Source organism: Prionailurus bengalensis, chromosome A2 (assembly GCF_016509475.1).
Source record: "Prionailurus bengalensis isolate Pbe53 chromosome A2, Fcat_Pben_1.1_paternal_pri, whole genome shotgun sequence".
NCBI classification, from domain to species: domain Eukaryota; kingdom Metazoa; phylum Chordata; class Mammalia; order Carnivora; family Felidae; genus Prionailurus; species Prionailurus bengalensis.
Window position 1 is genome coordinate 109439917 of NC_057348.1, and position 14297 is coordinate 109454213.

Sequence of the window (14297 nt, forward strand, 5' to 3'; positions counted from 1 at the left end):
AGACCATGGCTACTACTACAGAAGCACATCAGCCTGGATTATATCAGGAAAAATGCGTTTTCTATTGGCATCTTTAGTTCTTGATGGAAATTTCTTCCTGCATGAGGAAAGTGGCAGAACAAAAGCAGTTGATAAATAGATTAATAACCTGGCATCTCAATACCTCATGGATATGACCTCCATGGATAAAATACAAATCTACTTTGTGTAACTGACATGTAGTCCGTTAGTCATTTTTAATAAAAGAGGAGAGAAGTTACTCCCTGTGGCTTTTGCTGGTACTTTTAATAGCTGTGGTGTGGTAGGAAGTAGGCCCCTAGTTCCCTTGGCAACAAGTAGCGTAGACGCGATACACAGAAATCTGAATCATCAGTGAATCATCTGAGGATTTCTGTTTCCAATCCTTGGAAATAATTTACTGATTGTTCTGATCTATGTGTTGTTTGCTGACTCCAAGTGAGCACGTGGAAAGCATAAGAGTTTACTTTGGTCAATCATTTAAGAAACATTCGCTCCAAGTGGACCTTAATACTGATATCCAAAAAACAGTTTGTTTTGTTTTGTTTTATTAAGTTTAACACTCACATTTGAGGAGCACAAATTGGCACATCAAGGCATCAGCAGTGGGGAAGTTACCCTTCTACAAAGAAATCCAATGTCCCCAGCAGGATGTTTTGGGACCTCACCACATGTAAACTAAATTTTTCTTTCTGTCAAAGAAAGGTGATCTCTCTACAGCTCGATGTTAGTACCAGAGAAAATTTTCATACACTTGAAAAGAGAAGTGAAATGGCTCACACCTGAAATGCCTGTGTGCAGACACACACATGTGAATACACAATCCTCACCTGAGACTTCTGGACATGATTTGCTCAGTTTCTCCTGCTATTTTTTTTCCCCACTCATACATCTCTTGTATGATCCCCTTATCTCCATTTTTGTTGTTAATACCATATTTCAGTTTACCACTTTGTCTTCTTGACTCAGACTATCCTTTACTTGATTCTTTGTGCAGACAGAAAAATAACTTCCCCTAAAAATACTTCTTTCTCGTGGCAGCATCCAATCAAAACTCATTTATGGTTCAATGGCTTCTTGAGGACCATGGCTTATTTATCATTGTATTTGAAGCTTACATCTGGTGGTATCTGACCCATAGAGGATGTTCAATAAATGTTTATGGAATGATTTGTAATTATTGTGGTATTTTTGCTTTTATGACTCCCACATTAGACCTAAATCTACTTGTGAACAGGTCTGATGTCATGTTTTTGTATGCTCCTAGCATGGTCTCCACGTTCAACCAACATTTATTGAAACAGTGAATGCAATTCAAATCCTGGGAAATCATGAATACATATTGTTGTCTCCTCTACCTAGGTGACCTTATTTCCCTACTTTCCTGGGAGGTGTGTGTACCAGTCAAGATCCATTAAATCATTCAGGCCATTTCCCACAGATGAATGCCACCATTTTCCCCACCTACTTATGTTCCATCCTCTTTCAAGGCCCAGCCTCCCTCATTGTATTCACAAGTGGAGAGACTTCTTGATTCCTCCAGCCCTCCCAGATCTCATGTTATTCAAACTCTTCCTATCAATGGCTTTTATTCAAATGTTTTCCCTAATGTATTCATCTATTGTTTGCCTCCTGGGAGATGTCACCTGTTTCCTAATACTTGGCATTTCCCACACATTGATGGCACTAACCACCTTCATCTCTCTTTAGAGGATCAGAACTTGATGTTGTATAAGCTATTCAGTCTCAAAAATCTTACAAAGTTGGTTCATATTGTTAAAATTTGTAGGTGAGTTAATTGTACTTTTTTTGGTTAGAATGAGTCTTTTTGCTTTTAGAGATATATATTAAAATACTTATGGATGAAATGATGTGTGGTTTCAAATGTATTTCAAAATAATACAGGAGGAAATAAAAAGGAGTCACACTCTTCTATGTACTATATGTTAGAAATGTTTTATAATACAGACTTCTTAAAACTTAATTCATTGTCTCCCTCTCTTATCCCCTTTAGCCATTTTGAACCTGATGCTCCTTTGCTTAAAAGCATCCTTTCCCCTCTATTCCAGTCCAACCTTCTGGGACATTCTGTAGAGGGTGGAGAGCAGAGACTGACATGTGAAACCAAGTCTGTTTAACTGCTCATGAGATCAGTGCTCAAATAGAAGAGACTGGTATCAAGCCAAGTAGTTAAAAAAATTTTTTTAAACAAAAGTTAAATTCTGAAAGAAAACAGGAGAACTGAGAGTTACCCTCCACCCTACCATGTCCCCAGTTTTGTGATTCTCTATATACATGACAGGAGAAACATTCAAAATCAAGGGTCATGTTGTGTCCTTTGCTTGAACTACCCTTCCCTTCTCTTAACTACTTAGAAATGACCTACTCAAGCTTCATTTGAGACTGTTCAACCATCCCTTACTGTAGCTCCCCCTGGACTCTTTCTCCCATAGACAGAATTAAATACTTCCTCATCAATATCCATACGACATTATACTTGCTTCCTTTTTTTCTCCACCTCTGTGGAGTACAGTTTTTAGTTATGGATGTCCTTTGGGCATTGCACTATTCTGGAGAGGGAACTCAGACCATCTTCCCCAGAGTCTAAGCTCTGTCTTCCTCTCCTCGGTTTCCCTGTTAGCACAGTGCCTTAAAAAGAGTGGATGTTTGATGAAAGGTGAAAATTGATTCAGAGAGAATTAATTTTTTTTTAGTATATGTTACTCCTCTTTTCTGCTAATATTCATATACTGGAAGTCTCCTTTTCTAATCTCCCCACCCAAAAGTGCTCCTTCCTCCTCTGATTTCACCAAACTTTTTTTCCTCTCACAACATGTATCATGATCTGCTTTGGTTTGGGTATCTTATCTCCTTTGCTGTCCATGACTTGTGAGAACAGTGACCATACCCTTTCCTCCTGCTACTCTCTACAGAACGTGCTCAGGGTTTGGTTCCTAAGTATATTTGAAAAATTTGTCGAATTAGATATTTAAGTACAAAAGACCTGGGAAGAGTCTTGGTTTTGTACTTGAGATCAGCTGAACTGACTATCTGATGTCCCTCACTTGCTTAAATAATTTCATGAGCTTCATTATTTATAGAAGGAATAAAAAGCAGCCCCAATTCACAAGACTCAATCATTCTTTAAGGCTTCCAGAATGATGCAGCATATGCCACCCATTGAATCAGTTGCTGCTAAAGCACAACAGTGGAGGGTTTGCATCGCCACTTCAGAGTTGAGCAAACTGAAGCTACATGAGCGACAGGTTCAAGAATAGAGCTCAGAGTTTGATTCCAAGACTTTTAAAGCCAACTCCAGTGTCCTTCCTATCCATACCACAGGTTCCTGTGTGTAAATGATAGCAGATTGAGTTCCTCTAATATGTCTTACCCATTACAGGTCTTTTGAGAAGCATTATAACATAGAGAGCTAGGAGGAAACCTCTGTTGCCAGGCTGTGTTTCAATCCTGGCTCTACTGAGTCACATGACCTTGGGCCAGCCAGCAGTCACTCCGGAAAGGGAAAAATGTGCTTTATAAAGTGGAGCACTGTGCTTAGTGAGGGAAACTCAGATGCGCTGCTGTAGATGCTTCTTTCCTTCTAATATGCTTACTCTCTGCTTCAGTTTCCACATCAGTAAATTAAGGAGGCTAATAATCCCTATGTGATAAGGTTATGCAGAAGATTAGAGGAGTTAATAATTCACATAAAGCATGTAAAAAAACAGTTCCTGGCACATAGAAAGCACTATATGTAATGGTTTGTTTTGTCACTACTTTGATCACTTATTTTAAAATACAGCATGTGCAATACATTTTGTACAGTATGAAAGGCAAAAATATTAAGTGACTTTTTGGGGTCAAGTTTTGAGACCAGTCCCAAGATATTTGTGGCATTAGCATCTAAAATCTCTTTCATATTCTCTACAACTTTTCCAAACATACTTAGTTTGCAAAATCAGATTGGACATTGTACAGGAATAGCTTTTCTCATAATATTCCAGTACTTTTAGTTCTATTCCAGCTGGAGCTGGAAATACTGTTGCATGCAGAAATTTAAAAGTATGTGAAAACAACATGATCCCAATCTTATTTTTTTTACTCATTTTCAGGAAAATTGATGGTTCACATGTGAAATATAAGCAAAATTGCTAGTTATTTGCTATCACCAGAGTAAAAATTAGTCACCTTCTCACCATCTTGGGAGCTATTCTGGTGTGTGGTTGTAAAAGAAAAACTAGAAAAATTACTAAAAATATGATGTATTTAATCATTGACCCTTTAAATATCAGTTGTGTACTCTCTTATGTCAGGCAGTATTCTAGAAAAAGGACTCACAGCCTATGTCCTGCAGAGGAAGCTTACTTACAGGTGTGAGGAGACAGAAAAATAAGTAAACAAATAAAATAATTACAGATTTTATGGTGGGAATTATGGAAGAAATGTACAGGGTGATAGCTACTAGATTAGTAGACATGTGGAGAGAGAGCACGAGGGTGATATGTGAAGGTTTGAGCAGAAACCCAAAAGACCAGAAGGCACAGAATTTGGTGACATGATATTATGAAAAGCAGAGTATAGAAATATCAACCATAGAGAGTTAAATTACCAACAGTATTTTTTTGTGTGTGTGGCTCACCTTACATATATATATTTTTCCCACCAGTAAATGTGATTTGGTTTAAAGGTAGTTAAAATAGCTTAGACAAAGGTCAGCTGTTACCCACAATGCATATTTCTTTCTCTCTTCCCTTTTAATATACAAGTAATACTCATTATAAAAAAATTTGAAAAATAAAAATTATAAATAAAATTTACCCACAATTCAAAAACTTAAATGTAAATGTTACAAATATGTTAGTCCATTCCTAAAGCAGAGTTTTAAAAAAATTCTGTTTGTGGTTATCTAACCTTTGTGAAATGAGGTTAAATAAAGTAGGTAGCCCACTCTGATTAGAAAAAAGAGAAGCAGAAGCAGAGGTCATGTTGATATTCAGAGTTCACATGGTAATAAGCATGTTTTGGTTTAAAAATTAGAATTGATCACAAAAAAATGTTGTAGTGGTCAGATCAATAGGGACAGGTAAATGTTTTGATTTCAAATATTGTCAAATCTTATCTCCCTAAGCAACTGAGCAAACAAACAAACAAACCAAAAAGGCTATAGTCCCACCCCATTTTGGAAGTAGTAGCCTTGAAGGTAAGGGACCATTGAGAAACTAGCCTCATTCTCATAAACAGAAGCTGGAGTGGGAGGTGACAGTGGTGGCAGTGAAATTGGTGGCCTGGACCTGCCATAGTCCCAGCTGAGCCCCAGTCAATGAGAAGACCACACTGGTGAATATCTTACTCATTCCACACCATTTGAGACTGAGTTTCTTCTTACCTGTCAACATATTTTCTTCCTTCTCCTCTCTCTCCTTCTCGCAGGTGGATGAGCCTAGAGGTTACAGCCTGCTTTTCAAGGTGATAATGAACTCACAGACTTCAGTACCACCTTCTGCTGGACAGTGTCAGGTTTGTGCTTTAGGGGAAGAGTACACAATACTTTCTCCACTTATAATAAACAAAGAAATAGAAAATAAAGGTGCAGCAGCAGTGAAGTCTTCAAACAAGAAGAGCCCATGCATACCCACTGAAAAAAGAATATACTGATTTAGAGAATCTTCCCCTGGGAACCAGGGATGGGAGACTAGAAGAGAAATGATTGGGCTATTGTTAATTTTTTTCTTATTTTTCACTTTACACAATAAGGAGATTTTCACTTTTTCAGTACCTACTGTCAAAAAACAAATTAGGCTGAAGCATTGATACAGGCTAGAGAAGATTAAAGTACATTGTTTTTCCTCCATTGCCAGGAGTCACTGGCAATTATTTCCTTCCTTTCAAATATAGGTCAGTAGGTAAGTAGGTAGTAGGCAGATAGATAGATACAAGTATTTATGTATATATACACACACACACATACATAGTGTATGTGTGTGTGTGTATTCATTATTATAAATAAAATTCTGTATCTTTTTTGATAAATATAAGCATCTTCTCATGTCATGAATTCATCTTCAAAGATATTTTATTGCATAGATAATAATCTATTATCATACAGATGTATCATAGTTTGTTTATCCAAAAGTACCCTATTGCTGGCCCTATTGCTGGAATTTTAGTTTGCCTGTGATTTTATAAATGATCCCATGATGAATATAATAGGATATTAATTTTCATCTAGCTGCAGGTTTTTTTAGGATAAAAGCCTAGACATAGATCCAGTGTGAGCAATTATATGAATATTTGTCAAGGTTCTTGCCCCACATTGTTAAATTGCTCTCCCCATAGCAGTATTTAGGAAGACCCTTCTCACTTCCCACCAGTATTAACTATCTCCCAAAAAATCTTTACTGGCATTAATTTTAATACAATTTAAGCTCTGAGTCACAGTCGTTTTTTATTTTCCTTTCTATTTTTCCTTATTTCTATCTTTTTTGGGCATGAGGAGATCAAAATAGGATTCCTGGTAGAGCTCAAACATACACAAAATGACCAGGAACAGTTAAAAAAGAACATGTAGTTCTAAAAATGTACATAAGATTGGTCTATATGTTTACACTTAGGAAAATTGTTTTCTTAGGGCCATTTCAGTGACCTTGGGTTAATATTGCTTTTGAATCCCTCATGGTCAACATTGGCTAATTTTGAGCAGAGAAATTCCTAGAACTTATTTAGGCACTAAATACACTTAAAATAATATGGACCATAGGTTAACATTATGTTTTAAGCTACAAAGAAGAACATTTGGATAAAAAGTTTGCCTCCAGCGATACCACAGAAATGGCATGATTTAAATATTTTGATTTGCACTATAAATCATGCTTATTTCATTTAACTATTTTGAAATGAAATCATTTACCCTTTGGAGTATTTTGAAAACATTTTATTTTACTAAAACAGAAAAAATTAAAACTGCTTGAGTCTGTAGGATTTTAGCTGAACTCGTAAAACAAACTCATCCCCACAGTTGTCAAATCAGATAGCTGTTTTATTTCCAATAACATTTGATCTTCATATTTGTCATTTCCTTTGTAGAAATTGTGGATTTATCACCTTTCCCCACAATGATTTTTTTGTTACTTATCTACCTACCTATAACCTATCCATTTTTAGATATCGTTATTTAAACTTTAAGTATTATCTATAGTGCTAAAATACCTATGATAGTAATATTAAATTCTAGTCCCCCTCTACACGGCCCACGATTGCCATCAGGTTAATGTGGGTACTTTAGACTTTGTTTTATGCATTTGTAAAAATTGATAATTGTAGAGAAAATGCATTATTTTGGTCTTTTTTTTAAATAAAAATTGTATCATAATATACCTACCATGATACCAAAACCTTATTTTTTTTTTTCCTTTATCAGTGCCTCTTTCCTTTAAATTGATGTCTTATTTTCCATACCACAGATTAGGAGTCCCTTTATACATAGACGTTGAGTTCACTTCCAATTCTTCCCTGTTAGAAATTTTTTATTTAAGAATACCTTTCAGGGGCACCTTGGCGGCTCACTCAGTTGAGCATCTGACTTCGGCTCACATCATGATTTCACAGTTCATAAGATCGAGTCCCACATTGGGCTCTCTGCTGTCAGCATGGAACCCGCTTCAGATCCTTTGCTCTGCTCTTGCTGCCCCTCTCCTGCTTGTGCTCTCTCTCTTACAAAAATAAATAAACATTAAGAAAAATAAAAGAATACCTTCCATATCCCAACAGGAAAAAAAAATTATACTATTAGTGTAATACTCTTATAATGTTATGCTTAGATTATAATCATTTGAAATTTGTCTTTATGAATATGAGATATGAGCTAACTTTCTAAACATCTTTCTAAATAAGTAGATAATTCTCCCAAGAACTCATATTAAAAAATGAATCCATGGGGCGCCTGGGTGGCGCAGTCGGTTGGGCGTCCGACTTCAGCCAGGTCACGATCTCGCGGTCCGTGAGTTCGAGCCCCGCGTCAGGCTCTGGGCTGATGGCTCAGAGCCTGGAGCCTGTTTCCGATTCTGTGTCTCCCTCTCTCTCTGCCCCTCGCCCGTTCATGCTCTGTCTCTCTCTGTCCCAAAAATAAATAAACGTTGAAAAAAAAAAATTTAAAAAAAAAAAAAAAAAAAAAAAAAATGAATCCCTTACTCCATTTATTTAAAATGCCACTTCTATGGTATCTTAAATTAGCATACGCTTTTCTCTATTTTTAAACTCCTCTTCCACTGATGTAGTTATCAATTCCTATCCCACTAATATATTATTTTTTAAAGTTTTTTTTTTAATTTTTTTAATGTTCATCCATTTTTGAGAGAGAGAGAGAGCATGAGCAGAGGAGGGGCAGAGAGAGGGAGACACAGAATCCAAAGAAGGCTCCAGGCTCTTAGCTGTCAGCACAGAGCTTGACCTGGGACTCTAACTCACAAACAACGAGATCATTGCCTGAGCTGAAGTCACTCAACCGACTGAGCCACCCAGGCACCCCTATAATATTTTTATTACTATAATCCTATAATATGTTTTATATGTAGTAGTCAAGGCCATCCCTTCATTTTCTTTTATACATTTATCTTGTTGTTGTTGTTTTTTTTCTCAGAGGCCATACTCATCTTCTCTGTATAGTTCTAATTTTAGTATATGTGCTGCCCAAGCAAGCACTTGGTGATTTTTAAATATTCAATCTTCTTTGTGGATTTTAGAACAGGTTTTAAATTTTGGTTAAAAAAATTCTCTTTTTTGTTAGTATTGTGCTAAATTCATAGTTTGTTTTAAGAGAACAGACATCATTAAATATTAAACCTTCTCATTCATGAACAAAGTATTTTTCCCCTTTTATGTCTTCCAGTAAAGTCACCGTAGGATTATTCCCAAGTATTTGATGTGATTATTATATTATAAAAAGACCTCTTGTTCTCTTTTATTTTCTCATTGGCTTACTGTTATGAATAAAAGCTACAGGTTATCATATGGTGAACTTGTATTTGGCCATCTTGATTAAATTCCCTTATCTACCCCACTGAGGTTTTCATATAAATGCTTGTATTATCTGCATATTGTCACAGTTTTATAACTTCCTTTCCAATATTTGAGTTGTTTTCTCTGTTTTGTTACACTGGCTGGGACCTCAAGTTAAAAGTTGAACAGTTTTCTTCTTCTTGTCCATATAAACCTATTTCATCACTAGGGATAGGGCTTGATGAGGGACTTGGGTAGATCCTTTTATAAATCAAGGAAATTACTTTACATATTTTTTTATTTTACAAAAAGCTTTTAAAAATCGTTGTAAACATCTTGAATTAATTTAGAATAACTTTTCAAAATCAAATGTGATGATCCAATGATTTTTCCTCCTTTAATATACTAATAGAGTACATTCCACTGAACGAGTTTAGTGGTAAGCCATTTTTGTATTCCCAAGAGAAAGCCCTACTTGGTCATGCTGCATTATTTTTACAGTGCATTGTTGGATTCAATGTGTTACCACTTGATTATTTTTAAAGTTTCTTTGAGAGGGAGAATGAGGCATGCCTGAGTTGGGGAGAGGCAGAGAGAGAGAATCCCAAATAAGCTCAGCCTGGAGAATGTGGAGCCCAAGGCAGGGCTCTACTTCATGAACCGCAGGATCATGACCTGAGCTGAGATCAAGAGTTGGGCGCGTAATGAACTGAACCACACACACACCCACTTTATTATTTATTTATTATTTATTATGATCTGCTTGTTTAAAAAAGAAATTTCCTGTTTCAAGAAGATTTGTCCATGTTTGCTTATAAAATAACCTGGGTCTGGAGCTATTAGTGAGGACCAGTAGGGAGCAAGTCATTATTTCATTACCATTTCAATATCTGTTACTATTTTTTGTCTTTTTAGATTTCCAGGTCTTCTTTTGCCAATTTTAGTAATTTTTAAATCTTGTGTAGATATAATTGAATATAGTCTTATTTTTAAAATCTATGCCTTTTTTCTTAATTGTAATTGTCAAAGGTTTGCCTGTTTCATATGACCTTTCATGGAATTATTTTTATTTTTTGAATTATGTCAATTATTTCAATTTGCTTGATGCATCAATTATATGTATCTCACTTAATTCCTTTCTTGGCTTTATTTTTGTTCTTCTTTTAGATTGTTGGACTGATTGCTTAGTTCTTTGATTTTAAATATAATTTTCCAATAAATACATTTAAGATGAAAAAGTTTTCTCTAAATACAGCTTTGGCTACATATCACAGGTTTTGATATGTTAGGCTCTAATTTGAATCAATTCTAAACATACTTGTTTCAGTCTTCGCTAATGTTATAACTTTCATTTTCTTCACTTATTTACTTTGCTGATTAGTTACCCTTTTATTCCTTTGATACTCAGGAGAGGTAGAATATTTATTCCCTGAAAATAGAAAAGCCTTGAAGACTAACTAGAGTGATCACACGATGACTAGAGACTGAACAATACACAGCATTTCATTCTTATGAATATGAATCCTTAACCTATTACCTGGAACAAATGTTATACATTTAATGGCCTCTCTTCTTTGAAAAAGACTTAACACACTCCTTTGAGAAAGAAAAGAATAAGAGTCACTTGACTGGAATTGAATTCAAAGGGGTGACACTAAGCAAGGTCACATTACTATTACTATTATTATTATTATTATTATTAATGATCATTTTCATCTATAGGCTTTAGAAAAAGGCTGTTCTGGGGCTTGTGGGTGACTCAGTTCAGCTCAGGTCATGATCTCACAGTTTGTGAGTTAGAGCCCCGTGTCAGGCTCTGTGCTGACAGCTCAGAGCCTGGAAACTGCTTCACATTCTGTGTCTCCCTTTCTCTCTGCCCCTCCCCCATTCATGCTCCTTCTCTGCCTCTTAAAAATAAAAATGTTAAAAAATGAAAAAAAAAGAAAGAAAAAGACTGTTTCTAATTATCTCCAAAGTCCAGTATCATCCATCCGTTTCACTGATTTTTTTGTTTTGTTTTGTTTTGTTTTGTTTTGTTTTGTTTTGTTTTGTTTTGTTTTAGGATATTAATTGTTCCCTCCCATAGCCCTGAATGAATACAAAGCCCTAAATTGGTAAGGAAGTCTATTGGACTGGTAGGAAATATTTCTCATTGCCTGGGAAAGGAAGAATTGGTTAGATGGTGTGAAATTCAACCGTGGGACTCATATCTCTGGTAGGTTATGCTGTTTCTAACAAAACCATTGTGCACACTCATATCCTCTTTTACACCACCTTAACACAGAATTCTGCTAATGTAACTTACTAAGGTAAATGTTTCACACAAAACCCAGTTTTGCAGACATTTTATTTTTTGATGTTTTGATTATCACCTTTCACCTCACAGGGTTTTAGAGAGCTAGAAACTTTTTTTTTCTTTTTTTTGCAGTGCACAGACTTTCTGTTTCCCTCACTTTTCATATACATTTTTGAAGATGATTGGCTATGAATCTAATCTTGTTAGCACCATGACCTTTCCACCACCAAGTTGTAAGAACTACCTGTTAGACCACTGCATAATACCATTAGGAAGTAAAAGGCATGGGGTATATGAAGTTATCAGGCAAAATAGTATTTGTTCCCTATTGATACATATCTAACAAAACATTATATAAAATACTTTCTACCTGCTTTAAACAGTTTGTATTAATTCTCCTTTTCATTTTAAGATAAATAATATTTACACTTCAATTAAAATTTAACTAAATTTGGCAAGCTGTGGAGGTTCAAAAGTTCGTGAAAGGCCAGAAACCTTCATATTTTACTTGAACACTCATTTTTTTAACCTTAGCTGTAAAGCTACTTTGGTCTGGTTATTTCCTACTTAAAATTGCTAATCCTTGTGCATTATAAAGGAATTGATAAAGTAAATATGACATTGGAGTTGTTGATATGACATTTCCCTAAATAAAGAAAGAGAAAGTATGGTTTTTTGCTGGCTTATAAGAATTAAGCAGGCTTAATTTGTACCCTTTAGTGGCCAGTAAAAATTTAAACAAAAAAATGTTCAATGTAAGAGTAAATTCTAGATAAGAAGTAATAGCCATCATTTGACAAATAATAAAGCTCTGACAATGAAATACGAAGAAGTCTAAGGAAAGATATCTATAAGAATTTTTACTATAAATTATATATTTGTATCTACTTTTATTTTATCAGAAAAACAGAGATTCCTGTATTTGATTCTTAATTAGTAATCATTACGGAATATTAAGTTAAAGAGGTATTTTTTTTATTTCCACTTCTATAAAACATTTTGCTCACTTAAATCAAGACAGTAAGTAAAGATCAAAATCCAAATACAGTTTTTGCCATTTCTTGGTCCAAGTTAGAGAACATGATCTTCTTTATCTTAAGGGGAATTTTCAATGTGAAAGCAAATTATCTTCAGCACAATCATGTCCTCTTATCATGGTAAAATTAGCCTTGTTCCGAGGAGAAAGGTTTCTGTGGTATCTTAGGAAACTTTTAAGTATGGATTAAAAAGTCTTAACTTCCTTAATTTAAATACTTCCTCATATTTTTCTATTGTCAACTTACTAATAGAAGTAGTATTTTTCAAAAACTAATTTTATAATTAAAATTTTAGTTAGTCCATCTGATCTCTCAACTTGTTTGTTTTGTAAGAGATATCTAAAACCCCACCATGGAAAATAAAATGTGAAAAAGACTTTATTTCTATCCCTGGCATAATGAAATTGGGCTTACGTACAGAAAGTAGTTCAGTTACTTTGGTTAAAAAAGTTTAGGTCTGAAAAACAAATAACCCAGTGAAGAAATGGGCAGAAAACATGAATAGACACTTCTCTAAAGAAGACATCCGGATGGCCAACAGGCACATGAAAAGATGTTCAGCGTCGCTCCTTATCAGGGAAATACAAATCAAAACCACACTCAGGTATCACCTCACGCCAGTCAGAGTGGCCAAAATGAACAAATCAGGAGACTATAGATGCTGGAGAGGATGTGGAGAAACGGGAACCCTCTTGCACTGTTGGTGGGAATGCAAAGTGGTGCAGCCGCTCTGGAAAGCAGTGTGGAGGTTCCTCAGAAAATTAAAAATAGACCTACCCTATGACCCAGCAGTAGCACTGCTAGGGATTTATCCAAGGGATACAGGAGCACTGATGCATAGGGCCACTTGTACCCCAATGTTCATAGCAGCACTCTCAACAATAGCCAAATTATGGAAAGAGCCTAAATGTCCATCAACTGATGAATGGATAAAGAAATTGTGGTTTATATACACAATGGAATATTACGTGGCAATGAGAAAAAATGAAATATGGCCTTTTGTAGCAACGTGGATGGAACTGGAGAGTGTGATGCTAAGTGAAATAAGCCATACAGAGAAAGACAGATACCATATGGTCTCACTCTTATGTGGATCCTGAGAAACTTAACAGGAACCCATGGGGGAGGGGAAGGAAAAAAAAAAAAAGAGGTTAGAATGGGAGAGAGCCAAAGCATAAGAGACTGTTAAAAACTGAGAACAAACTGAGGGTTGATGGGGGGTGGGAGGGAGGAGAGGGTGGGTGAGGGGTATTGAGGAGGGCACCTTTTGGGATGAGCACTGGGTGTTGTATGGAAACCAATTTGTCAATAAATTTCATTAAAAAAAAAAGTTTAGGTCTCGCCATGAAGATAGTGCTGTGTCAGTTGAAAAGGTGGTGCTGTTGATGATGGATATCATCTGTACAAGCAGGTGTCACAGGAAAGATGAATGTGGTCATAACAGTCCTTTCCATGATCTTTGTGCATATAGATTGTCCTTTGATTGTTGTGGTTATTATTCACAGAGCCTGGAGCTACTTGTAACCCAGTCCTGGAAATGCGCAATGGCTCCAGTCTTCCCTCTTTTCCTATGGCTGCCTGCCAGCTGGTCTGTAGGCTGTAGTGGTTTCTCCCAGAACTGCATTTCTCTTAAAGCTCACCCCAGAGCAGCAAAAAAAGTGTATTTTTTCTACCTCCAAACTTACGTCTTTTCCTCTTGAGTTCACTAAGCAACCATCTGGACAGCCTGTTGTTACGCATTTACTGCTTTTAGCCATTAAATCAAAAGTGAAGTATTTAGCATTCTTTCACTGATAAATCTAACTTCTTCACAGTGAGTAAATCATGGGATAGATCACCAATTAATGACAAGCCATTCACTCACTCTGGTAACCTTAAAATCATTCAGTCAACATTTCTGTTTTGTGTTCTTTTTGGATTTAAGTTACTATCTGTGGGAAACCCTCATTCAG

The 14297-nt window shown here is 35.8% G+C and overlaps 1 long non-coding RNA gene and 1 pseudogene across 1 annotated transcript; one reads left to right on the top strand and one right to left on the bottom strand.

The window, feature by feature from the left end:
* Positions 1–5231: 5231 nt before the first annotated feature.
* On the top strand, positions 5232–12209 carry LOC122487964. The gene is made up of 3 exons (XR_006298520.1): positions 5232–5355; positions 5449–5535; positions 11075–12209. It is a non-coding gene; the product is annotated as an uncharacterized LOC122487964 (long non-coding RNA).
* On the bottom strand, positions 8618–8715 carry LOC122488824 (annotated as a pseudogene).
* Positions 12210–14297: the final 2088 nt, after the last annotated feature.